General features: G+C 42.3%; 1 long non-coding RNA gene across 1 annotated transcript in view; it reads right to left on the bottom strand.

Moving 5' to 3' along the window:
- Window positions 1-14,087: 14,087 nt before the first annotated feature.
- The window catches only part of LOC137311512 (uncharacterized), a 6,631-nt gene continuing 1,468 nt past the window's right edge, over window positions 14,088-19,250 (bottom strand). Inside the window, exon 2 of the long non-coding RNA XR_010960433.1 lies at window positions 14,088-16,876. This is a non-coding gene — a long non-coding RNA (uncharacterized lncRNA). The remainder of the gene's footprint in view (window positions 16,877-19,250) is intronic.

A 19,250-nucleotide genomic window follows, 5' to 3' on the forward strand; every position in this document is an offset into this window, starting at 1 on the left:
CCTTTTAAAAACATTCCAAAACCTCCTTCATAAACATTCCAAAACCTCCTTTATAAACATTCCAAAACCTCGTTTATAAACATTCCAAAACTCCCTTTATAAACATTCCAAAACCTCCTTTATCAACATTCCAAAACCTCCTTTATAAACATTCCAAAACCTCCTGTTAAAAACATTCCAAAACCTCCTTCATAAACATTCCAAAACCCCCTTCAGAAACATTCCAAAACCTCCTTTATAAACATTTCAAAACCTCCTTTTAAAAACATTCCAAAACCTCCTTTTAAAAACATTCCAAAACCTCCTTTATCAACATTCCAAAACCTACTTCATAAACATTCCAAAACCCCCTTCATAAACATTCCAAAACCCCCTTCATAAACATTCCAAAACCTCCTTTATCAACATTCCAAAACCCCCTTCATAAACATTCCAAAACTCCCTTTATAAACATTCCAAAACCTCCTTTATAAAAATTCCAAAACCTCCTTTATAAACATTCCAAAACTCCCTTTATAAACATTCCAAAACCTCCTTTATAAAAATTCCAAAACCTCCTTTATAAACATTCCAAAACTCCCTTTATAAACATTCCAAAACCTCCTTTATAAACATTCGAAAACCTCCTTTATCAACATTCCAAAACCTCCTTCATAAACATTCCAAAACCCCCTTCATAAACATTCCAAAACCTCCTTTATAAACATTCCAAAACCTCCTTTTAAAAACATTCCAAAACCTCCTTTTAAAAACATTCCAAAACCTCCTTTATCAACATTCCAAAACCTCCTTCATAAACATTCCAAAACCTCCTTTTAAAAACATTCCAAAACCTCCTTTATAAACATTCCAAAACCTCCTTTTAAAAACATTCCAAAACCCCCTTTATAAACATTCCAAAATCTCCTTTATCAACATTCCAAAACCCCCTTCATAAACATTCCAAAACTCCCTTTATAAACATTCCAAAACCCCCTTTATAAACATTCCAAAACTCCCTTTATAAACATTCCAAAACCCCCTTTTTGAACATTCCAAAACCCACTTTATAAACATTCCAAAAACCCCCTTGATGAACATTCCAAAAACCCACTTTATAAACATTCCAAAAACCCCCTTTATAAACATTCTAAAACCCCCTTTATCAACATTCCAAAACCTCCTTTATAAACATTCCAAAACCCCCTTTTATAAACATTCCAAAACCCCCTTTATAAACATTCCAAAACCCCCTTTATAAACATTCCAAAACCCCCTTTTATAAACATTCCAAAACCCCCTTTATAAACATTCCAAAACCCCCTTTATAAACATTCCAAAACCCCCTTTTATAAACATTCCAAAACCCCCTTTATAAACATTCCAAAACCCCCTTTATAAACATTCCAAAACCTCCTTTATAAACATTCCAAAACCCCATTTTATAAACATTCCAAAACCCCCTTTATAAACATTCCAAAACCCCCTTTATAAACATTCCAAAACATCCTTCATAAACATTCCAAAACCCCCTTTATAAACTTTCCAAAACCCCCTTTATAAACATTCCAAAACCTCCTTTATAAACATTCCAAAACCTCCTTTATGAACATTCCAAAACCTCCTTCATAAACATTCCAAAACCTCCTTTATCAACATTCCAAAACCTCCTTCATAAACATTCCAAAACCTCCTTTTAAAAACATTCCAAAACCTCCTTTATAAACATTCCAAAACCTCCTTCACAAACATTCCAAAACCTCCTTTTAAAAACTTTCCAAAACCTCCTTTATAAACATTCCAAAACCTCCTTCATAAACATTCCAAAATCTCCTTTATAAACATTCCAAAACCTCCTTTATCAACATTCCAAAACCTCCGTCATAAACATTCCAAAACCCCCTTTATAAACATTCCAAAACCCCCTTTATAAACATTCCAAATCCTCCTTTTAAAAACATTCCAAAACCTCCTTTATAAACATTCCAAAACCTCCTTCACAAACATTCCAATACCTCCTTTTAAAAACATTCCAAAACCTCCTTTATCAACATTCCAAAACCCCCTTTTATAAACATTCCAAAACCTCCTTTATAAACATTCCAAAACCTCCTTTATAAACATTCCAAAACCCCCTTTTATAAACATTCCAAAACCTCCTTTATAAACATTCCAAAACTCCTTTTATAAACATTCCAAAACCTCCTTTTATAAACATTCCAAAACCTCCTTTATAAACATTCCAAAACCCCCTTTTATAAACATTCCAAAACCCCCTTTATATACATTCCAAAACCCCCTTTATCAACATTCCAAAACCTCCTTTATATACATTCCAAAACCTCCTTTATAAACATTCCAAAACCCCCTTTATAAACATTCCAAAACCCCCTTTCATAAACATTCCAAAACCCCATTTATAAACATTCCAAAACCTCCTTTATAAACATTCCAAAACCTCCTTTATGAACATTCCAAAACCCCCTTTTATAAACATTCCAAAACCCCCTTTATAAACATTCCAAAACCTCCTTTATAAACATTCCAAAACCCCCTTTTATAAACATTCCAAAACCCCCTTTATAAACATTCCAAAACCCCCTTTATAAACATTCCAAAACCCCCTTCATAAACATTCCAAAACCCCCTTTATAAACTTTCCAAAACCCCCTTTATAAACATTCCAAAACCTCCTTTATAAACATTCCAAAACCTACTTTATGAACATTCCAAAACCTCCTTCATAAACATTCCAAAACCTCCTTTATCAACATTCCAAAACCTCCTTCATAAACATTCCAAAACCTCCTTTTAAAAACATTCCAAAACCTCCTTTATAAACATTCCAAAACCTCCTTCACAAACATTCCAAAACCTCCTTTTAAAAACTTTCCAAAACCTCCTTTATCAACATTCCAAAACCTCCTTCATAAACATTCCAAAACCCCCTTCATAAACATTCCAAAACCCCCTTCATAAACATTCCAAAACCCCCTTTATAAACTTTCCAAAACCCCCTTTATAAACATTCCAAAACCTCCTTTATAAACATTCCAAAACCTACTTTATGAACATTCCAAAACCTCCTTCATAAACATTCCAAAACCTCCTTTATCAACATTCCAAAACCTCCTTCATAAACATTCCAAAACCTCCTTTTAAAAACATTCCAAAACCTCCTTTATAAACATTCCAAAACCTCCTTCACAAACATTCCAAAACCTCCTTTTAAAAACTTTCCAAAACCTCCTTTATCAACATTCCAAAACCTCCTTTTAAAAACATTCCAAAACCTCCTTTATAAACATTCCAAAACCTCCTTCACAAACATTCCAAAACCTCCTTTTAAAAACTTTCCAAAACCTCCTTTATCAACATTCCAAAACCTCCTTCATAAACATTCCAAAACCCCCTTCATAAACATTCCAAAACCCCCTTCATAAACATTCCAAAACCCCCTTTATAAACTTTCCAAAACCCCCTTTATAAACATTCCAAAACCTCCTTTATAAACATTCCAAAACCTACTTTATGAACATTCCAAAACCTCCTTCATAAACATTCCAAAACCTCCTTTATCAACATTCCAAAACCTCCTTCATAAACATTCCAAAACCTCCTTTTAAAAACTTTCCAAAACCTCCTTTATCAACATTCCAAAACCTCCTTCATAAACATTCCAAAACCCCCTTTATAAACATTCCAAAACTCCCTTTATAAACATTCCAAAACCTCCTTTATAAACATTCCAAAACCTCCTTCATAAACATTCCAAAACCCCCTTTATAATCATTCCAAAACCCCCTTTATAAACATTCCAAAACTCCCTTTATAAACATTCCAAAACCTCCTTTATAAACATTCCAAAACCTCCTTTATAAACATTCCAAAACTCCCTTTATAAACATTCCAAAACCTCCTTTATAAACATTCCAAAACTCCCTTTATAAACATTCGAAAACCCCCTTTATAAACATTCCAAAACTCCCTTTATAAACATTCCAAAACCTCCTTTATAAACATTCCAAAACCCCCTTTATAAACATTCCAAAACCTCCTTTATGAACATTCCAAAACCTCCATTTAAAAACATTCCAAAACCTCCTTTTAAAAACATTCCAAAACTCCCTTTATAAACATTCCAAAACCTCCTTTATCAACATTCCAAAACCTCCTTTATAAACATTCCAAAACCTCCTGTTAAAAACATTCCAAAACCTCCTTTTAAAAACATTCCAAAACCTCCTTCATAAACATTCCAAAACCTCCTTTATAAACATTCCAAAACCTCGTTTATAAACATTCCAAAACTCCCTTTATAAACATTCCAAAACCTCCTTTATCAACATTCCAAAACCTCCTTTATAAACATTCCAAAACCTCCTGTTAAAAACATTCCAAAACCTCCTTCATAAACATTCCAAAACCCCCTTCAGAAACATTCCAAAACCTCCTTTATAAACATTTCAAAACCTCCTTTTAAAAACATTCCAAAACCTCCTTTTAAAAACATTCCAAAACCTCCTTTATCAACATTCCAAAACCTACTTCATAAACATTCCAAAACCCCCTTCATAAACATTCCAAAACTCCCTTTATAAACATTCCAAAACCTCCTTTATAAAAATTCCAAAACCTCCTTTATAAAAATTCCAAAACTCCCTTTATAAACATTCCAAAACCTCCTTTATAAACATTCGAAAACCTCCTTTATCAACATTCCAAAACCTCCTTCATAAACATTCCAAAACCCCCTTCATAAACATTCCAAAACCTCCTTTATAAACATTCCAAAACCTCCTTTTAAAAACATTCCAAAACCTCCTTTTAAAAACATTCCAAAACCTCCTTTATCAACATTCCAAAACCTCCTTCATAAACATTCCAAAACCTCCTTTTAAAAACATTCCAAAACCTCCTTTATAAACATTCCAAAACCTCCTTTTAAAAACATTCCAAAACCCCCTTTATAAACATTCCAAAATCTCCTTTATCAACATTCCAAAACCCCCTTCATAAACATTCCAAAACTCCCTTTATAAACATTCCAAAACCCCCTTTATAAACATTCCAAAACCTCCTTTATAAACATTCCAAAACCCCCTTTATAAACATTCCAAAATCTCCTTTATCAACATTCCAAAACCCCCTTCATAAACATTCCAAAACTCCCTTTATAAACATTCCAAAACCCCCTTTTTGAACATTCCAAAACCCACTTTATAAACATTCCAAAAACCCCCTTGATGAACATTCCAAAAACCCACTTTATAAACATTCCAAAAACCCCCTTTATAAACATTCTAAAACCCCCTTTATCAACATTCCAAAACCTCCTTTATAAACATTCCAAAACCCCCTTTTATAAACATTCCAAAACCCCCTTTATAAACATTCCAAAACCCCCTTTATAAACATTCCAAAACCCCCTTTTATAAACATTCCAAAACCCCCTTTATAAACATTCCAAAACCTCCTTTATAAACATTCCAAAACCCCCTTTTATAAACATTCCAAAACCCCCTTTATAAACATTCCAAAACCCCCTTTATAAACATTCCAAAACCTCCTTTATAAACATTCCAAAACCCCATTTTATAAACATTCCAAAACCCCCTTTATAAACATTCCAAAACCCCCTTTATAAACATTCCAAAACCTCCTTCATAAACATTCCAAAACCCCCTTTATAAACTTTCCAAAACCCCCTTTATAAACATTCCAAAACCTCCTTTATAAACATTCCAAAACCTCCTTTATGAACATTCCAAAACCTCCTTCATAAACATTCCAAAACCTCCTTTATCAACATTCCAAAACCTCCTTCATAAACATTCCAAAACCTCCTTTTAAAAACATTCCAAAACCTCCTTCATAAACATTCCAAAACCTCCTTTTAAAAACATTCCAAAACCTCCTTTATAAACATTCCAAAACCTCCTTCACAAACATTCCAAAACCTCCTTTTAAAAACTTTCCAAAACCTCCTTTATCAACATTCCAAAACCTCCTTCATAAACATTCCAAAACCCCCTTTATAAACATTCCAAAAACTCCTTTTAAAAACATTCCAAAACCTCCTTTATAAACATTCCAAAACCTCCTTCATAAACATTCCAAAATCTCCTTTATAAACATTCCAAAACCTCCTTTATCAACATTCCAAAACCTCCGTCATAAACATTCCAAAACCCCCTTTATAAACATTCCAAAACCCCCTTTATAAACATTCCAAATCCTCCTTTTAAAAACATTCCAAAACCTCCTTTATAAACATTCCAAAACCTCCTTCACAAACATTCCAATACCTCCTTTTAAAAACATTCCAAAACCTCCTTTATCAACATTCCAAAACCCCCTTTTATAAACATTCCAAAACCTCCTTTATAAACATTCCAAAACCTCCTTTATAAACATTCCAAAACCCCCTTTTATAAACATTCCAAAACCTCCTTTATAAACATTCCAAAACTCCTTTTATAAACATTCCAAAACCTCCTTTTATAAACATTCCAAAACCTCCTTTATAAACATTCCAAAACCCCCTTTATAAACATTCCAAAAACCCCCTTTATAAACATTCCAAAACCCCCTTTTATAAACATTCCAAAACCCCCTTTATAAACATTCCAAAACCTCCTTAATAAACATTCCAAAACCTCCTTTATAAACATTCCAAAACCCCCTTTATAAACATTCCAAAAACCCCCTTTATAAACATTCCAAAAACCCCCTTTATAAACATTCCAAAACCCCCTTTTATAAACATTCCAAAACCCCCTTTATAAACATTCCAAAACCTCCTTAATAAACATTCCAAAACCTCCTTCATAAACATTCCAAAACCCCCTTTATAAACATTCCAAAACCTCCTTTATAAACATTCCAAAACCCCCTTTATAAACATTCCAAAACCTCCTTTTAAAAACTTTCCAAAACCTCCTTTATCAACATTCCAAAACCTCCTTCATAAACATTCCAAAACCCCCTTTTATAAACATTCCAAAACCTCCTTCATAAACATTCCAAAACCTCCTTCATAAACATTCCAAAACCCCCTTTTATAAACATTCCAAAACCCCCTTTATAAACATTCCAAAACCCCCTTTTATAAACATTCCAAAACCCCCTTTATAAACTTTCCAAAACCCCCTTTATAAACATTCCAAAACCTCCTTTATAAACATTCCAAAACCTCCTTTATGAACATTCCAAAACCTCCTTTATAAACATTCCAAAACCTCCTTTATCAACATTCCAAAACCTCCTTCATAAACATTCCAAAACCTCCTTCATAAACATTCCAAAACCCCCTTTTATAAACATTCCAAAACCCCCTTTATAAACATTCCAAAACCTCCTTTGTCAACATTCCAAAACCTCCTTCATAAACATTCCAAAACCCCCTTTATAAACATTCCAAAACCCCCTTTATAAACATTCCAAAACCTCCTTTGTCAACATTCCAAAACCTCCTTCATAAACATTCCAAAACCCCCTTTATAAACATTCCAAAACCCCCTTTATAAACATTCCAAATCCTCCTTTTAAAAACATTCCAAAACCTCCTTTATAAACATTCCAAAACCTCCTTCACAAACATTCCAAAACCTCCTTTTAAAAACATTCCAAAACCTCCTTTATCAACATTCCAAAACCTCCTTCATAAACATTCCAAAACTCCCCTTATGAACATTCCAAAACCTCCTTTATAAACATTCCAAAACCTCCTTTATCAACATTCCAAAACCTCCTTTATAAACATTCCAAAACCCCCTTTTATAAACATTCCAAAACCCCCTTTATAAACATTCCAAAACCTCCTTTGTCAACATTCCAAAACTCCCTTTATAAACATTCCAAAACCTCCTTTATAAACATTCCAAAACCTCCTTTATAAACATTCCAAAACCTCCTTTATAAACATTCCAAAACCCCCTTTTATAAACATTCCAAAACCTCCTTTATAAACATTCCAAAACTCCCTTTATAAACATTCCAAAACCTCCTTTATAAACATTCCAAAACCTCCTTTTATAAACATTCCAAAACCTCCTTTTATAAACATTCCAAAACTCCTTTTATAAACATTCCAAAACTCCTTTTATAAACATTCCAAAACCTCCTTTATAAACATTCCAAAACCCCCTTTTATAAACATTCCAAAACCTCCTTTATAAACATTCCAAAACCTCCTTTATAAACATTCCAAAACCCCCTTTTATAAACATTCAAAAACCTCCTTGATAAACATTCCAAAACTCCTTTTATAAACATTCCAAAACCTCCTTTTATAAACATTCCAAAAACTCCCTTTATAAACATTCCAAAACCCCCTTTATAAACATTCCAAAAACTCCCTTTATAAACATTCCAAGACCTCCTTTATAAACATTCCAAAACCTCCTTTATGAACATTCCAAAACCCCCTTTATCAACATTCCAAAACCTCCTTTATAAACATTCCAAAACCCCCTTTTATAAACATTCCAAAACCCCCTTTATAAACATTCCAAAACCCCCTTTATAAACATTCCAAAACCCCCTTTATAAACATTCCAAAACCTCCTTTATAAACATTCCAAAACCCCCTTTATAAACATTCCAAAACCTCCTTTATGAACATTCCAAAACCCCCTTTTATAAACATTCCAAAACCCCCTTTATAAACATTCCAAAACCCCCTTTTATAAACATTCCAAAACCCCCTTTATAAACATTCCAAAACCCCCTTTATAAACATTCCAAAACCTCCTTTATAAACATTCCAAAACCTCCTTTATAAACATTCCAAAACCTCCTTTATAAACATTCCAAAACCTCCTTTATAAACATTCCAAAACCCCCTTTATAAACATTCCAAAACCCCCTTTATAAACATTCCAAAACCCCCTTTATCAACATTCCAAAATCCCCTTTATAAACATTCCAAAACCTCCTTTATGAACATTCCAAAACCCCCTTTTATAAACATTCCAAAACCCCCTTTATAAACATTCCAAAACCTCCTTTATGAACATTCCAAAACCCCCTTTTATAAACATTCCAAAACCCCCTTTATAAACATTCCAAAACCCCCTTTATAAACATTCCAAAACCTCCTTTATGAACATTCCAAAACCCCCTTTTATAAACATTCCAAAACCCCCTTTATAAACATTCCAAAACCCCCTTTATAAACATTCCAAAACCTCCTTTATAAACATTCCAAAACCCCCTTTATAAACATTCCAAAACCCCCTTTATAAACATTCCAAAACCTCCTTTATGATCATTCCAAAACCCCCTTTTATAAACATTCCAAAACCTCCTTTATGAACATTCCAAAACCCCCTTTTATAAACATTCCAAAACCCCCTTTATAAACATTCCAAAACCCCCTTTTATAAACATTCCAAAACCCCCTTTATAAACATTCCAAAACCCCCTTTATAAACATTCCAAAACCCCCTTTATAAACATTCCAAAACCCCCTTTATAAACATTCCAAAACCACCTTTATAAACATTCCAAAACCACCTTTATAAACATTCCAAAACCCCCTTTATAAACATTCCAAAACCTCCTTTATAAACATTCCAAAACCTCCTTTATAAACATTCCAAAACCTCCTTTATGAACATTCCAAAACCTCCTTTATAAACATTCCAAAACCCCCTTTATAAACATTCCAAAACCCCCTTTATAAACATTCCAAAACCCCCTTTATAAACATTCCAAAACCCCCTTTATAAACATTCCAAAACCCCCTTTATCAACATTCCAAAACCCCCTTTATAAAGCAGATGCTTTCGTTGTGATCTTCCAGAATTGACTCGATTCTGGAAAGGTCCCAGCAGATTGGAAAACTGCAAACCTAAAACCCCTATTCTTCAAGGGAGTGAGACAGAAAGCTGGTAACTATCGACCAGCTGGCCTAATTGGGAAAATGCTCGAATCCATTATTAAGGAAGTCGTAGCAGGACATTTGGAGACTCATGATACAATCAAGGAGAGTCAACATGGTTTTCTGAAGGGGAAATCGTGTCTGAAAAATTTATTAGAGTTCTTTGAGGAAGTAACGGGCAGGGTGGATAAAGGGGAACCAATGGATGCAGTTTATTTGGATTTCCAAAAGGCATTCGATAAGTTGCCACATGGAAGATTACTGCACAAGGTAAGAGCTCATGGTGTTGGGGGTAATATACTGGCATGGATAGAGGATAGGCTATCTAACACAAAACAAAGAGTCGGGATAAAAGGGTCATTTTCAAAATGGCAATCTGTAACTGGTGGGGTGCTGCAGGGCTCAGTGCTGGGGCCTCAACTATTTACAATGTCTATCAATGACTTGGATGAAGGAACAGAGTGTTTTGTGGCCAAATTTGCTGATGATACAAAGATCGGTGGAAAAGCAAGTTGCGATGAGGACACAAAGGGATCGATTTTTGGATGTCTGAGCGGGTGCGTTCGTGGTGGAGGCCAGGGGGGCTGCTAAAATCGGGGATTCCCGGGGTGGGTCCAGAGCCCGGCTCCAACCCGCCCACTTCCGGGTTCCCCATGACGTGAATCGGTGTGCATGCAGCCCCACATGCGGGACTCCCACCGGCAATTAAAGCCGGCGGGATCCCAATTAAACCAATTAATTGGATACTTCAGTTCGTTTGCGGACCTGATTGGGAGGATATTTCAGGAGGGGTGGGATTTTCATGTAAACAGAATGTGTTTCCCGTACTGGAGGAAACACTCCCAGTTGAAAAAGATGTGTTGCAGCCACCAGCCTGTGGGAGCTGCAAAGGTCCATTTGACAGGTGGGGGAGGGAGACCCTCACTCATTGCAGGAGGCCACTCTGTCACTTTGGACAAAGTTTGGCCTCCACCACCCTCCTCCTAACACTAAAATTCACCAACTTGGATCCTCAATCCCGGTGTGCAGACACATTTACCTACCTTGCGGACCCCCTCAAATGTACATCTTGCGGATGGGGGCCGCCATAGCTGCAGTCATGACCTCCTCGGAGTACAAACAGCATCACCAGCCTCGCCGTCCACCTCTGACACGTGGAGCTCCACAACACAGTGCTGTGACACATCCACCTGCACAGCAGGAGGGAAGGCAATCGCAGAGAGAGATGTGTTGCAGAGGGCACTACCCTCGCCACAGGGTCGACAGACCGAGGCTCAGCTTCCTGGACCTCTCTGAGGAGCAGTGCACACGGAGGCTGAGTCACTCGACATGTCGTCATGGACATCTGCAGCCTCCTTGATGCCGAGCTGCTCCCGGCTGGCCCGAGCACCATCTTCTTACCTGTCACTGTCAAAGTCACCACTGCCCTCAACAACTTCTCCTCCGCATCCTTCCAGGGTGCCACCGGGGACATCGCCGGCGTCTCTCAGTTGTCTGCACAAAAGAGCCCTGCAAATACACCTACACCCACTCAGCAGTGACACAATGGGTGGCATCAGGTGTGGGTCTTCATGGTGATCCTCAGGAAAGGACATTATTGCACAAACCAGACAAGATTTGCAAAGATGTGGCAGTAGTGGTGATAACAAATTTAATGTGGTTTGCAAAACAAACAAAACTAAATGAAAAACATGACATTCTGTCATACACCTTTGTGCATCCCCTTTGTGCTCACAAAACCTTAGCCTTACGTTTACGGGAACCCCTACGTGGTGCTACCCCTGTGGCTTCAGCAGAGGTAGTGGCAGGTTGCTCTTGTCCATGCCCTGAACGATGAGATGCTTTGCGCGGACGCCCTCTGGGTTTCGATGCCTGTGAGGGCCCCTCCAAAGACTGCTCCACCTGCACCTGTGCAGGAGCAGACTCGGCCACCTGGAGAGGAGGCAGCATTGCGGTTACTGGTTGAGAGGGGGGCAACGGGTGAGACGTGGGAGCGCTTTGAATGGCGTCCCCACTTCCATGCCCCCGTTCACCATCATCCCTCCCCTGGGCCTTCTGGCATCTCTTCTGCTATCAAGGCAAAACACAGAGAAGTATGATTGAGTGATGGTTGCATAGTGACCCGCTGCATGCATTGGTGTGGGTGGGGGTGAGCGTGAGGGAGATGCATGGGGGGGTGCGTGAGAGACATGGCCATGAGATTGTATGAGGATTGGGTTGCGTGGTAGTGTTCGAATGGGAACTGGGGCGGTGAGTAAGTGCAGGCAAGGTGAGGATGATGGTTGAGTGGATGTGAGGAGTGATGCGAGAGCATTGTGGTGGCAGTGCAGATGGAGTTATCGGGTGGGGGCGGTGATGTGGAAGACCGAGTGTAGGAGAATGAGTAAGTGTGCTCACTTTGACTGACCTGGTTAGGTCGTTGAAAAGCTTCCTGCACTGGATCCAGGTTCGGGAGATGTTACTCCTGCTGGTGACCTCCTCTGCCACCTCGAGCCAGGCCTTCTTGGTGGCAGAGACAGGCCACTTCCTCCTGTCTGCTGGGAAAAATGTGTCCCCCGACCTCCTCCTCACCCCATTGAGCAGCACCTGGAATGAGGAGTCTGAGAACCTTGGAGCAGCCTCGCCTCTGTGCTGCTCTATGCTGCCAATTTGGTTGTTTGCTGCAGGAGGAGCATTGGAGGACTGCCCCTTTAAATAGGGCTCCTCCTGCTGACAGCCTGTGATGCGGGTGCGCAGTCCGCCCGCTGCGCAGGTCTGCAACGGGAAACCCGGAAGCCACGGTAACTGCCTTCAATTAGGCTGTGATCACGTGCGGAGCACCCCGAATTCACTGGGTGCGTTACCCACAGTCCCAGGCGACCCCCCGGTGCCAACTCACCTCCCTCCTAATATCGGGCCCATTGGGTCAGTTTGGGGCGATTAACAGAGGGCGAGGGAAATAGAGATGGAGAGGGAGTGACAGAGAGATGGAGAGAGTGACAGAGAGATGGAGAGAGAGTTACAGCGAGATGGAGAGTGACAGAGAGATGGAGAGAGAGTGACAGAGATGGAGAGAGAGTGACAGAGATGGAGAGAGAGTGACAGAGATGGAGAGAGAGTGACAGAGATGGAGAGTGACAGAGAGACAGAGAGAGAGTAACAGAGAGACGGACAGAGAGTGACAGGAAGACGGAGAGAGCGTGACAGGAAGACGGAGAGAGCGTGACAGGAAGACGGAGAGAGCGTGACAGGAAGACGGAGAGAGCGTGACAGGAAGACGGAGAGAGCGTGACAGGAAGACGGAGAGAGCGTGACAGGAAGACGGAGAGAGCGTGACAGGAAGGCGGAGAGAGAGTGACAGGAAGGCGGAGAGAGAGTGACAGGAAGGCGGAGAGAGAGTGACAGGAAGGCGGAGAGAGAGTGACAGGAAGGCGGAGAGAGAGTGACAGGAAGACGGAGAGAGAGTGACAGGAAGACGGAGAGAGAGTGACAGGAAGACGGAGAGTGACAGGAAGACGGAGAGAGAGTGACAGAGAGATATAGAGGAACAGAGAGATGGACAGAGAGATGGAGAGAGTGACAGAGAATGGGTGAGCTGGAGTGAGTAACAGAGTGAGAGAGAGAGAGAGAAATGGAGAGATACCGAGATAAAGGGATAGAGATGGAGAGACAATGATAGAGAGATTTGGAGAGACAGTCTGGGAAATGGAGGATTAAAGATGGAGAGAGAATAACAGAGTGAGGGAGAGGTAGAGATGGAGATAGAGTAAAAGATAGAGGGAGAGAGACAGAGATAAATAGAACGTAACAGAAAGAGAGATAGAATAAGAGAAAGAGAAATGGAGAGGTAGAGATGGACAGAAAAGGAGAGATAGAGATGTAGAGACAGTAACAGAGTGAAGGGTAGATAAAAGAGAGAGTGGGAGTGAGAGAGATGGACAGAGAGTGTAAAGGAAAATCAGAAATGACGGGAAAACGAGGGGACAGATCCAAATGGTGAAGAGAAATTGAAGAAAATATACAAGAGAGACAGGGTCGAGAGGGAGAGAGTGAGAGAGTGAATGAGAGAGAGAGCCCAGCAGAGAGAGAGAAAGAGAATGTGTGAGAGACCAACACAATCTCTTCAATGGGAAAGAGAATTGTCGGGGTAAATCGGCCTTCAATTCACCATCTCCCATTATTCACTACGGCCCAAAAGCAATTTCATCCCCAGAGAGAGGGGAGACACGGATAGAAAAACAGATTCCTGGGGAATGCTCAACTCAGTTTATTAAAGATTATAAGGTACAGAGAGAGATCACACACTCATTATGGTTACAGCTCATTTGACTCAATCCAATCTCCAAAGATGGGATCTCGCTCATTCCAACAAATCCATCAGAATAACATCACACACAGCAATCGGGGGAATGATATTGAAACAGCAAACTTCAATGGGTCAAGAGAATACAGCTCACAACACAGAACATGGAGGGATTAAATTCACCAAAACTCGCAGAACAAGGAGGTGATGGATTAGTTAATCTGCAAAATTCACTCTATATTGTCCCATCAAACACTCCCAGGGCAGGAACAGACCGGGCTAGATACAGAGTAAAGCTCTCTCTACACTGTCCCAACAAACACTCCCAGGGCAGGTACAGACCGGGTTAGATACAGAGTAAAGCTCCCTCTACACTGTCCCATCAAACACTCCCAGGGCAGGTACAGGGTTAGGTACAGAGTAAAGCTCCCTCTACACTGTCCCATCAAACACTCCCAGGGCAGGTACAGACCAGGTTAGATACAGAGTAAAGCTCCCTCTACACTGTCCCATCAAACACTCCCAGGGCAGGTACAGGGTTCGATACAGAGTAAAGCTCCCTCTACACTGTCCCATAAAACACTCCCAGGGCAGGTACAGACCGGGTTAGATACAGAGTAAAGCTCCTTCTACACTGTCCCATCAAACACTCCCAGGGCAGGTACAGGGTTAGATACAGTGTAAAGCTCCCTCTGCACTGTACCATCAGACACTCCCAGGGCAGGTACAGACCGGAGATAGATACAGAGTAAAGCTCCCTCTACACTGTCCCATCAAATTCTCCCAGGGCAGGTACAGACCGGGTTAGATACAGAATTAAGCTCCCTCTGCACTGTCCCATCAAACACTCCCAGGGCAGGTACAGGGTTAAATACAGAGTAAAGCTCCCTCTACACCGTCCCATCAGTCACTCCCAGGGCAGGTACAGACCAGGTTAGATACAGAATAAAGCTCCCTCTACACTGTCCCATCAAACACTCCCGGGGCTGGTACAGGGTTAGATACAGTGTAAAGCTCCCTCTACACTGTACCATCAAACACTCCCAGGGCAGGTACAGACCGGGTTAGATACAGAGTAAAGCTCCCTCTACACTGTCCCATCAAATTCTCCAAGGGCAGGTACAGACCGGGTTAGATACAGAATAAAGCTCCCTCTGCACTGTCCCATCAAACACTCCCAGGGCAGGTACAGACCGGGTTAGGTACAGAATAAAGCTCCCTCTGCACGGTCCCATCAAACACTCCCAGGGCAGGTACAGGGTTAGATAGAGATTAAAGCTCCCTCTACACTGTCCCGTCAAACACTCCCAGGGCAGGTACAGACCGGGTTAGATACAGAATAAAGCTCCCTCCACACTGTCCCATCAAACACTCCCAGGGCAGGTACAGGGTTAGATACAGATTAAAGCTCCCTCTACACTGTCCCATCAAACACTCCCAGGGCAGGTACAGGTTTAGATACAGAGTAAAGCTCCCTCTACACTGTCCCATCAAACACTCCCAGGGCAGGTACAGGGTTAGATACAGAGTAAAGCTCCCTCTACACTGTCCCATCAAACACTCCCAGGGCAGGTACAGGGTTAGATACAGAGTAAAGCTCCCTCTACACTGTCCCATCAAACACTCCCAGGGCAGGTACAGGTTTAGATACAGAGTAAAGCTCTGAGCTCAGTCTTCAGACCCATCTAACCCTTGCAATCCAAATCCTCATTACCGTCTGACACGTTTTGTTTGATCCCCTCCTGAGCTCCAGGTTTCCTTCTCTGACTGTCCCTCAGTGGGAAGCTACACAGCCCTGATCATGTCTTGCTCGCGTGTGTGTAGTTTCACATCTTTACATGACTAACGGGTCATTTTACAGCACTTCCACTGATTGACGTGAGTCACGATGTAAACACCCTTCATTCCACGTCCTCAGGAATATAACTCCGTATAAGGAGTGTCTCCCTGGACCTGGCCCTTGTCAATACCCTCAGTTAATAAAGCTCGTTTCCTGACTGTTTCCATTGGACTCATCAGATCGGTAAAACTCCCTCACTTCATTATCTTGTCAAATATGTCGCTCTTTTCACACATAATTGCTATTCTACCAAATAAAAGCTTTAGCGATAAGTTTATCTTTGATTCTGTCGTGACCATCACCGGCTAATTCCCCCATTCTCCACAAACCCCGATTCGAGAGATGAAATCTCCCCGGGGGTTCTCCTTTTGCAAGGACTGACTGTTGACCTTGTGCCCGTTCTCAGTGCTCACACTCCCTGAAGCTCAGGGACCCGCACACAATGGGAGGTCTTTCATTAAATTCCCTCGTTCAGCTGGAGATCACTTCATCCTGAAACGGGCCAGACCTGTAGGGTCAGTCTCTGTTCAACAGTCCAGTGGTCACTACTTGGAAATGAGATGGTCCTTTCACTGTTTAATAAAACAAAGGCACAAAGCTCCCCCACTCCTGCAGTATAAAGAGGGATAACATGAGTGGGATAACATCAGCACACGTCTAGTTGCAGATTAACCCTTTGCTGAGAGTTTCCTTGGGTTAAGCGAGGCGAGGGTAAGGCAGAGTGGTTATCGGGCGAGGCTGTAAAACACACGGAGAGGGGATCGCGGGCTCTCGCGGACACGCTCCCTCCCCTTCATTCTTCATCGGGGTCCACAACCGAACACTGACCGCCTCCCGGGGGCAATCGGACCTCCAGGTCCGAGGATTGCTCCTGGAGCAACAGCTGGACCTACAGGGCAGATAGGAGAAAGGGTGAGTGTTACAGCAAGGGTGGGGGGAAGAGAGAGAGAGAGGGGGGAGAGAGAGAGAGGGGGGAGAGAGAGAGAGAGAGAGATAGATAGAAATAGAGAGAGAGAGATAGAGAGATAGATAGGAGAAAGGGTGAGTGTTACAGCAAGGGTGGGGGGTGAAGAGAGAGAGAGAGGGGGAGAGAGAGAGAGGGGGGAGAGAGAGAGAGAGGGGGGAGAGAGAGAGATAGGAGAAAGGGTGAGTGTTACAGCAAGGGTGGGGGGTGAAGAGAGAGAGAGAGGGGGAGAGAGAGAGGGGGGAGAGAGAGAGGGGGGAGAGAGAGGGGGAGATAGAGAGCTGGAGATAGAGATAGAGAGAATGAGAGAGAGAAAGAGATAGGAGAAAGGGTGAGTGTTTCAGCAAGGGTGGAGGGTGAAGAGAGAGAGAGGGGGGGAAGAGAGAGAGATCGAGGGGGGGGGAGAGAGAGAGGGGGCGGGGAGAAAGGGAGATAGAGAGAATTGGAGAGAGATAGACAGGAGAAAGGGTGAGTGTTTCAGCAAGGGTGGGGGGTGAAGAGAGAGAGAGAGATCGGGAGAGAGAGAGCGAGAGATATAGAGAGAGATAGGGATAGAGAAGTAGAGAGAGAGATAGAGATAGAGAGATAGAAAGAGAGAGAGAGATAGAGAGAGAGAGAAATAGAGGGGGAGAGATAGAGAGAGATAGAGAGAGAGATAGGAGAAAGGGTGAGTGTTTCTGCAAGGGTGGGGGGTGAAGAGAGAGAGATGGAGGGGATGGAGGGGAAAGAGAGAGAGATAGAGATAGAGAGAGAGTTAGAGAGAAATAGAGAGAGAGATGGGGATAGAGAGAGAGATGGAGAGTCAGAGAGAAAAAGAGAGAGATGGAGAGTCAGAGAGAAAAAGAGAGAGATGGGGATAGAGAGAGAAACACAGAGAGAGAGATGGCCCACCCCTAAGTGAGTTTGGGCCCAGGAGAGCGAGAGAGTTAGAGAGAGAGATGGCCCACCCCTCAGTGAGTTTGGGCCCAGGAGAGAGAGAGAGTAAGAGAGAGAGAGATGACCCTCCCCTCAGTGAGTCTGGGCCCAGGAGAGCGAGAGAGAGAGTTAGAGGGAGAGATGACCCTCCCCCTCAGTGAGTCTGGGCCCAGGAGAGCGAGAGAGAGAGTTAGAGAGAGAGATGACCCTCCCCTCAGTGAGTTTGGGCCCAGGAGAGCGAGAGAGAGAGTTAGAGAGAGAGATGACCCTCCCCCTCAGTGAGTCTGGGCCCAGGAGAGCGAGAGAGAGAGTTAGAGAGAGAGATGACCCTCCCCTCAGTGAGTTTGGGCCCAGGAGAGAGAGAGAGAGTTGGAGAGGGAGATGACCCTCCCCTCAGTAAGTTTGGGCTCAGGAGAGCGAGAGAGAGAGTTAGAGAGAGAGATGACCCTCCCCTCAGTGAGTCTGGCCCAGGAGAGCGAGAGAGAGAGTTAGAGAGAAAGATGACTCTCCCCTCAGTGGGTTTGGGCCCAGGAGAGAGAGAGAGAGAGAGAGAGAGAGTTAGAGAGATAGATGACCCTCCCTCAGTGAGTTGGGCCCAGGAGAGCAAGAGAGAGAGTTAGAGAGAGAGATGACCCTCCCCTCAGTGAATTTGGGCCCAGGAGAGCGAGAGAGTAAGAGAGAGAGATGACCCTCCCCTCAGTGAGTTTGGGCCCAGGAGAGCGAGAGAGTAAGAGAGAGAGATGACCCTCCCCTCAGTGAGTTTGGGCCCAGGAGAGCGAGAGAGTAAGAGAGAGAGATGGCCCACCCCTCAGTGAGTTTGGGCCCAGGAGAGTGAGAGAGAGATGACCCTCCCCTCAGTGAGTTTGGGCCCAGGAGAGCAAGAGAGAGAGTTGGAGAGAGAGATGACCCCTCCCCTCAGTGAGTTTGGGCCCAGGAGAGTGAGAGAGAGAGTTAGAGAGAGAGATGGCCCACCCCTCAGTGAGTTTGGGCCCAGGAGAGCAAGAGAGAGAGATGACCCTCCCCTCAGTGAGTTTGGGCCCAGGAGAGAGAGAGAGAGATGACCCTCCCCTCAGTGAGTTTGGGCCCAGGAGAGCAAGAGAGAGAGTTGGAGAGAGAGATGACCCTCCCCCTCAGTGAGTCTGGGCCCAGGAGAGCGAGAGAGAGAGTTAGAGGGAGAGATGACCCTCCCCCTCAGTGAGTCTGGGCCCAGGAGAGCGAGAGAGAGAGTTAGAGAGAGAGATGACCCTCCCCTCAGTGAGTTTGGGCCCAGGAGAGAGAGAGAGAGTTGGAGAGAGAGATGACCCTCCCCTCAGTGAGTTTGGGCTCAGGAGAGCGAGAGAGAGAGTTAGAGAGAGAGATGACCCTCCCCTCAGTGAGTCTGGGC

This window comes from Heptranchias perlo, unplaced genomic scaffold, assembly GCF_035084215.1.
Source record: "Heptranchias perlo isolate sHepPer1 unplaced genomic scaffold, sHepPer1.hap1 HAP1_SCAFFOLD_345, whole genome shotgun sequence".
Lineage (NCBI taxonomy): Eukaryota > Metazoa > Chordata > Chondrichthyes > Hexanchiformes > Hexanchidae > Heptranchias > Heptranchias perlo.